This window comes from Cottoperca gobio, chromosome 18 (assembly GCF_900634415.1).
Source record: "Cottoperca gobio chromosome 18, fCotGob3.1, whole genome shotgun sequence".
In the NCBI taxonomy this organism is placed as follows: domain Eukaryota; kingdom Metazoa; phylum Chordata; class Actinopteri; order Perciformes; family Bovichtidae; genus Cottoperca; species Cottoperca gobio.
Window position 1 is genome coordinate 2,961,605 of NC_041372.1, and position 8,878 is coordinate 2,970,482.

Below are 8,878 nucleotides of genomic sequence, written 5' to 3' on the forward strand. Positions count from 1 at the left end.
ACTTTCCCTCAGTGATGGTCCAGGAATTTTAAATTGCTGCCTCAGAGTAATACTGTCAGTGTAGTTAAATGTGTCTGGCAGCTTTGCTCAGTATCCTTTCTTTACTGCATGTTTTAGTTAAATATGTCTAAGCAATAACAGCTGTAGCTTTCTACTTTAGTATAGTTCAGTATTTCCTCCTGGATAAATGACGATAGAATATAGAGTTATATCTCCTATCTTAGATAGTCTCCTCTCCCCGAACAACGCCAGATACATTCTGCAGATTTCCTTTGTCCCTTTGTCTGCTCTAATGTGTCTCCCTCCTGATGTCTCGCATTAATATCCTGTCTCCCCGTCTTTTCTGTATTCCACTGGTTTTATCTCAAATATTACCTGTATCTTTTTCTTTCTCCTTTCTTTCTAGAAACTGCAGGTATAATCGGTTGTGCAAGTATTCTGTTGTGTTATTTGTTTCTTTTACAAGTTTAAAGCTCAGTCAGTCCACCCTCTTATGTTGAATTCCAAACACTCCCTAAATGAGTTTGACATGCTGCTTCAGCGAGGAAGTAACGCCTTCACAAACACAACCAAATTTACCTGGGACTCCTGACAGAAATGGTCACTTTATTGTCCAAATTTGAGTGCTAGTTGGGATCTCAGCAGTGCTCCGTCGGGATAGACGCGGTCAAAGGATGAATTGGAATTGACACAAGCAACTGTGAACGAAAGGGCGATAGCTGCTGTCTGCCTTTCCTTTACAAAACAAAGCAGAAATCCAGACGACTTCCCTCGCCTCTCACAGGGTCTCACACATCAGCTAGCACTAAATACAGACAATCACACATACATTTATTATTTTTATAAACATAGTTTACTTTAAAGTGAGCGTTTTTAACATTTACAGTGGAAACAAGTAACAGTCCTGGGATAGAAATGAGAGTATGTTCCACTATTATACTCACGAGTTTGTAAGTAACTGTAGCAGCAAAACCACTAATAAGAGTATTTTATTGATTAGGAGTTAACATTTTAATTCCTAATATGAAAGAATGTGTAATTATTTATTTCAAAAGGGGAGAAGTTGTAAATTACAAGTAAACAAAACGTGGATATTCGTTTAAAGTAGTATATTAAGAAGAAATTCTTGTTGTTGATACAAATCCTGTAATAGAAACAGAAACTACACACGGTGCACAGATTCTGATCTGGGCCAGTTTTGATTTGTGGCCTCCTGTTGGAGGAGGAGACACTGAAATGGAACGAAATAACATGCACAAAGTTGGCAACTCTGCTAATCTTAATTAGGGAGGAAGAGATGCGCCCATTATGAGGCTGAAAGGAAAGGACTACTTTTTCATTGTTTTTACATTACACAACAAAGTTACGGCTCTAAACACCAATGTAAATGGATAGACACAAATACACACGAGCACCTGTACATTAGTGTTTCTGCAGGTGACCTTTGGTGCTCCTAAGGATTAACATGTTGGCAGATGAAGAGCATTTGTTTTTGGAAGCAGCTGACACTAAAGAGAACCCCGTGAAGGCAGAGTGATGTTCAGAGATTCCTGTTGCAACATTGGTAGAATCACATTGCTCCCCTCCTTTAAGCAGACGCCAGTGTGCTTCTACTGTAATGTTGACTCCATCCCCCATTCTGTTTACAGTTTGTTGCTCTCGTACCTTTCTGTATCTTCTCTCATCCTCATGGTAGTGTGTCCTGTAGTCTTCAGTACTGTATAGCCGTTACTTGCTGTCACCTCCTGCCTCATTCTCCGTGTCTTTGTGTAAAGCTGATTTACACAGTTGTACTGTATGTTAATCTATAAGCTCAAGGACGACTGTAAGGAATTGGTAAGTGGTTAAAACACCAAAGGTTTTCCTCTTCCCCCTCGCACTTCACAAAAGTAGGCAGCATTTTTGATATTTCATATCAAAAGATGCTAATCCTGCAGTTCCAGATGCTTCATGTTGCACAAACACCACAGTAACGCTGCTCCATGTCTAACAAATGAGCCACAACCATAAAACCCACAATCACGTGCACTTAAACCTTTTCCTGTTTTCCATTCGTCCTGTTTCAACTCTCCCTTCTCCATGTATGCTCTTATTTGCGTAATGGTAAAGAACTAATATATTTCCAGCTTTAACGTGTTTTATTTGCCATCAATGTCCGTTCCTGCATTATTATATAAATATATTGTTATATTTTCTATCACATTGATTCGTTTGTCAGACTTTTTACTTCAAAGATGTAATCCTCTCCATGAGGTCGTTCACTGCCACAAACATGTGTCACCTTCCCTTTACAGATCTGGAACTCATCAAAAAGCTAAGGCTCACCCCTCTTCTCTCACCCAGTCAGGCAGCTCACACTGTCACAGAATGTAATGAACGGGCACATTACCACAAGGCACAGTGCTGTCTCTCCCTCCTCTCATTACGACCCGAGCAATTCTTACTTGGCCCCGGCGTTCAGAGACCCGAATGTCCCGGATTCTCCTCATCTGATTCTGTTTTTCCTTTTTTTTTTATAACAGGTGTTTCATACTTTCATATTATTTTTAATGTCCCCTTCTTAGAAATGGAACTCCCAGTTTCTGCTGTTGTGGATTTCGCTCTACTATCTTTCATGCGAGCCTTTACAACTGCAGGCAACGGGTGGTTTAATTGTGGTCATTACTGAAGGGTTAAATATGTGAGGCATGCGGCCTTTTGCCTCGAACGACTGCTCAGTCTGCTCGTGTTTGTACTTTTATCCGCGCGATTTTGGTGGAAATTCCTCTGTCATCGTTTCACATCATGTCCCACTCACTTCATCTTCATCTGCCCAGTGCACGTCCTAATTGGCTCAACTGAGCTTGATGATTTATGAGACTGTTTTAAGTCAAGACTGAGAAGAGCCGTGCCTCACACCCCTCCCGCAAACCATCAGCTTCTTGTTGCGTCGTCTTGCAGCAAACCAATAATTTGCCCCCACGCCGTAGCACACGTCGTAACGCTTTTTACACAACCAAACTCAGGCATGAAATTGCACATGTTTCAAATATGGCCTTTTATTTTGCCTCACTCAGTCAGCACAAATGAATCAGCCTAAGTGATTTTCCTTTCGTCTTTTTTCATTAGTGTTAATCCAAGCTTTTTGAATTTAACCAACCTTAAACATGTGTTTGTCATTTTAACACACAAACATTCAAGTGCTATTAGATTAACACCATTACAGTCCTTTTCTGCACACTTCCTCATGTTGTCCAAGGATTCTCATTAAACTCTGCGCCCTGTTGTTTTGGACCGATGGAATAAAGCTCTAACTCAAAAAACACACCGCCAAAAAAACAAAGTATATCAAAATGTAGTTTGTCTGTCGAGAGAGCGTCTCCATATGGCAAGTAATTTACATCCTGTTGCAGGAAATCAGTGGAAATAAAAACATTTTATATCTTATTCCTATCCCATCTCCCCTCCCCCCAAAACTCTGCATTTTTTAATTCCCTCTCTGCTCCTCTCCTTCTCACGTCCCTCCCCAACAGATGTTTTGAATGCATTGTTCTCACGTCGACTGATCCTTTTGGTTTCACTCCCCATCATGGCTTTACACACACTTTTTATATGTAGAATAATTTACCTCTGCGCCAGCATGCCTTTTGAGCATGCATACTAAGCAGGCCAGTCAATTAAGTTAATTTATCTTATCACATTTTATAAGCCCGCCCCAAAGGAATTTACATTAAAAGAGGTGCAATAAGCTGCTTATTAGTGCAGCCTGTCCAGTCAACCGCCACAGCAGTGAGCGCAGTACCATGACACCTCCGCAGCGTTAATGGTGGTTGATTAGAGAACCAATCATGGTCGGAAAAGCGTATTTTGGAAAAGAAGGCCAGGTTTTGTTTGCAGAGATTAACAAAGTTCATTATCTCCTCAAACTTCCCCGAGAGATGAAAGAACTAAGTGTATAGTTTGGTTTTGATTGCTGCATGTGGATGTTTTGATTTTCTGGGGCGTGAGCTACGATTACAGAATCCAGGTTGCAACTAAATAATTGTTTCAGACAACATATTATTCTCCATTGATTGTTTCTTCTTTCTTTACCCATATGACACCGTGTAGTAATGTGCAAACATTACAGTAATTAATATACACGTGTGTATGTCTACAATACATTAGACCTAGTAAAATCAGACTTGTTTAGCAAAGTACTTGACATCAATGACCCCATACACACACCACACACACACACAAACACACACACACATTTAAAGACTAATCATGTTGGCCTTTGAGAAACTGACTGGATTTCCCCTATTTTCTGACTTTTAATAGACCGAATGACTAATTCCATTAATGTGTTTATTACTATTAATTCCTAAGTGAATTGCCGCCCTACAAATATGTCCTAAACCTTAATGTTTAACTGTGTAAGAATTACCGCTGGTTGAAGTAATCGCAAAGACAAACGTTTTACATTTCGCCTGTAATGAGATTATAAAATATCACTATGCTGTAAAAGCCTGCAAAGTGTTTTTTTTTGTTAATCAGCCAAAGAGTCTGAAGATAAACTGCAAACAGCTTGAGTTTATCCCACATTATGCGAATATCCTCCCACATCCAAACCAAGTGTTTCAGATCCAAGATGTCACTCACTCATTGTGATCCTGTCACTCACTCTGTTCATCACTCAGCGTCCCTCGATTCACAAATCCTCCGAGGTTTTAATCATGTTTGTCCCATAAACGCTCAGAAGTATCTTCTGTATGCCGTTTTAAAAGCAGCCTGTTTTTTTTCATATCAATAGATTTGCCTTGCCTGTCTGCCAGTGAATTGTCTTCTGTTTCTGCTTCTGTGCTGGCGTTCTCCTTGGTGAGCAAAGTAGGTTTCCAGTAGAAGCTGGTTCTGAAGGTGTCTTATTGAAAACGGGTAACTGTGAAGCAATCCTTCTGCAGGCTTATGGTTTGCAGGAAGTTTTTTTTTGTCGCTCCTGGCCCTCCTCTCAGTCTGTTTCTGAACGATGTGTCGTACCACTTTTTGATTTTATTCCTCAAATAAAATCCACCATTTTGAGAATGCATCATTCACCCTCCTCCTCTTTCATTCATGAACGCTTGTTTAAAAAGTAAGCCTGATGATTTAGATTATAGTCATGGCTGGCAACATCTTTTTAGACCTTTTTTTAAATTCAGCAAAGTTACAATTGATAACGACCTTCAGCCAACCTTTTTCAAGGTAAACAGCCACAGTTGGTGTTGTTTGTGGATAATTTCACTTTTCTCTGAGCACAATCGATCTCACCCATGACTTATGTGTTATTCTATTGATCCTTAGTCGTTCTTGATCGACTTGGGATTTTTCTGCATGCATGACTAAGCCAATTTTGTATCTTTATTCAACGCTCACCTGCAGTCTGTGACTTTCTACAACACAATAACTTATTATCTATCATCCGGGCCCATGAAGCCGCAGATGCTGTGGCTGGTGAGTGTTCTGTGTCCTCCTCATCACACTGACACACAGTGAGTCATTCAGCACGTTATTAAACCGAAACTTCCCCCCCGCTGCTCTGGGGTTTGCTTCGCCGTCTGGAGAGCCGTTCGTGCAGAGTGAACTTTGAGAGAGTCCGTGTGAATCCCATAAATGAAGATTTTCATCGTGAGGGGGGGGGGGTCAGCTGGTCAGATTTGTCGAACATCCTCGCAGACCTTGTTAGAACTATTGTGAAGTTTTATCAACTTTATAGTTTTTCTCATATTAACTCCGTACAACATGCTGAAAGGGGTGTTGAATAGTTCATGGTTTGCAAGTGCATGTGTGAAAATTTCTGTTGTTTACTTCACATTCAACACCTTTAGGACTCGCCAGCCTCGTCTATTATTCATCAGCAGGCCAAAACCTTCACCCTGGATGTCTAACAAAGGCTCTTGAAGTTAGTATTTTAGAACGGGCAGGTGGGCGTGGATGTTTCATCTGGAGCTCCCTCTAAGCGAGGTGAGCGGTGGATGCACAGCACACAGTTTTTACTGTTGGCACTCCACGGCCGTGTTCACATGGGACCCGGTCGACTCTCCCATTCGGTTGCTGCCCCGAGCCACCCTCCGTCCACACATGTAATGTTGTTGGAGTTCCAACCGATGTTTTCTTTGCACCTTTTTTTTAAAAGAATCCTATAAATTAGTTTGAGGTGTGGCGCAGCAACTACTCATCCGAGGTGATTCTTTGTTACCTAAAGGTCCCGTTTTCCAAGTATCCAACCACCAACCACAGATTTGGTTTGACTGCTGAGTTGGTTCTGAGGGCAGTTTAAACCGCAACACAAGGGACTTACTCTCCCGGGCTCGACCAGTTGATGCCCCCCCCCCCCTTGCCCCCCCCCCGCCCCCTTTGCTAATCATCAGCAGACAAACACACACCCAGTAAAAACCTGCTAATCAGATCCCGAGGTTTGAACCACCGATGATGAACCATGAGTAACAATGTTTAATTTTCTAACGCTTCCCTCTCTTTTTTCCCTCCTTTTGGGACGTTTTAACCAGATATCTCATGTACAGAAAGAGTCGACCACGGCTTCCCGTCCTGATCACCATCTTCTCTGCACCCACACCTAGAATGTCTAACCACCACCAGTGTCAAGGATAAAGAAATCGACCTCATATGTCAGAACCACACTGTCACATTCACGAGTTTCTCAGGTAGACGTGTTGTTTGTGTATTTATGGGCTTGTTTCTCCAAGTGCTTCTTTGCATTATTTGACATCACACCCAACCCGGGACAGCAGGAAGTAAATACAATATTTGAATGGCGTCGTTTCATTTAATGTTATTAGTGACACTGCTGATCCTCAAGGTGAGAATATGTGTTTGCAAAAGCCTAACCTTACATAAACTAATCTTTTATTGCGATCCTTTAAGTAAAGTTAATAAAATGTTTTACATTTGTCCGATATGGTATTTAGCGGAGTCTTAAACTTCCTTGTACAGTAAATAACACTGTTGGACAACCACTACCTGTTTTCTATTTACACAACTTTTTGGTCACCGTATTGTACTTGTTCAGTGACTAAAAGCTCGACAACTTGCAACACTGATGTTTGGCTCAGGTCAATTCAGGGATGGGCAAAGCTGTGCAAATGAATGGCCGGGCGCCGTTGATTTGGCACCTGGTGCGTCCCTATGACTGTTCGGTGTCCCACAGCAGCAATCTAGACTGGCCCTTTGTGCGTGAGTTCACACTTTTCCCCGAGAATCAGACAGTATCTCTGCTTGGCGGTGGGGGCATGTTGGATGGAGCGGGCGGTGGGCGACCAAAGAAAGTGGAAAAATTGGGAATTAAATAGTGATTGTGTCTGGTGCACGCTGTTCGCAATTGCTCTCGTGATGAACCGGCGTAACAGAGCTTTCTACTGGGCAGAGCTGCTGTGTTGGAGGTTACCCGGGAGCAATGGCTTCGCCTTTCTGCCAGGTGTGTTTTCTTTGATCTGAGATTAAGGTTCGGCATTAAACTTACTCTTTTCCCCATGAGCTTGCCTCACCTGCCTCCTTCCTGCACAATAAGGATCAAGAATGCGTGGCGGTTTTGCCCGTCTGGATCGTTGTTTATTATTAGGACCCCATTTGTTCCATGCCAACTCAATCTTCCCTTGAGCTCACCGTCCAACACAACACAAAGATACAACCGAACAAAGTGATGTCAAGCGCTGTTGTGTTCAGTTTTGGCAGCCAGTTTTCCGATAAATCATTTGCAAAAACCTCTCAGCTCAATATGGACAGTCAGTATCTGAAAATGATTTGATCTGCACCCTGTTGCTGCAACTGGCTGCCCTTTCAGTTTGATAAAATGGCTCCCAGAGCAGAGTGTGTTATCGGAAGAAAAAGAATTACTCTGTTTGGTTTTCTAGAGCTGACTTATTAGGCACACAGATACGTCTTACTGGCAGACTACGTGTTCTGTTATTCGCCCATCATTCACTGTCTGCTTGAAATGAGACTTCTCTTGTCATAAGTGGCTTAATACAATATCCGAGAAAAACGCAACTCCCAAGCAGTAAACAACCCTCTCGCAAGGTTTCATGTTAAAACTTAAGCGTGTGGTTTTGTTTGTGATTCACTTGGTTCCCAATTCACTTTTCAATCAATCTGTTTGATGTAATTTTCCACGGAACATACCCGGCTACCTAATTTTTACAGCCCTATAGTCCTGTTGATGCTCCTCTAATCATTCATTGGGTGGGGTTCACTGCGGGAACCACAGCCTCTGTTAATACTTTGTCTGCTCTTACTTCTTGCCGGAGCTGGAAGCTCCACTGAGCATGTCCCTATTGATGGCCAATCGATTTGGCACAATAACGTCTTACAGGTAGGGAGGAGGCATCACATGGTGCCCATCAATATAGTGCTGGGAGTTTTGAGCAGATTACCAATGAGACCCTCGGGGGGCGGAGGCGAGGTGTCCCTGATGCAACCCCAAAGAACTCCTCCCACTTTTTAGTCTGATGAGTCCGGGATAATCAACACATGACAGGATATGTGATTTTCTACAGATAAAGTCTGGCTTCAGGAGCCCCCCCCCCCCTCCTCTTTTTCTCAGATCAAAGTGTTGGCTTTGCATTAGTGTCAGGTGCTGACCACTGTCCATCGGAGGCCGCCGCCGGGCCCCTGCACACTGCACCCCGAGCTTCCAGGGGGCTGTGTAAATGAAAACAAGCAGCACAGCAGTGATTTAGCATTTTCAACATGTTTGAGCTTTGAGTCACTGAAGTGACTGCAGTGAGAGAGGTAGGAGGGGTGGAGGTGAGGGAGGGAGGGAGCAGGGGGGTGCATTTGGGCAGTCGCACACTGTTGGATTGCTTTGCAGTTTTTGTATTAATGGAATGTTTTCTCTTCTGCTTCCTCCATTACTGACTGCCCC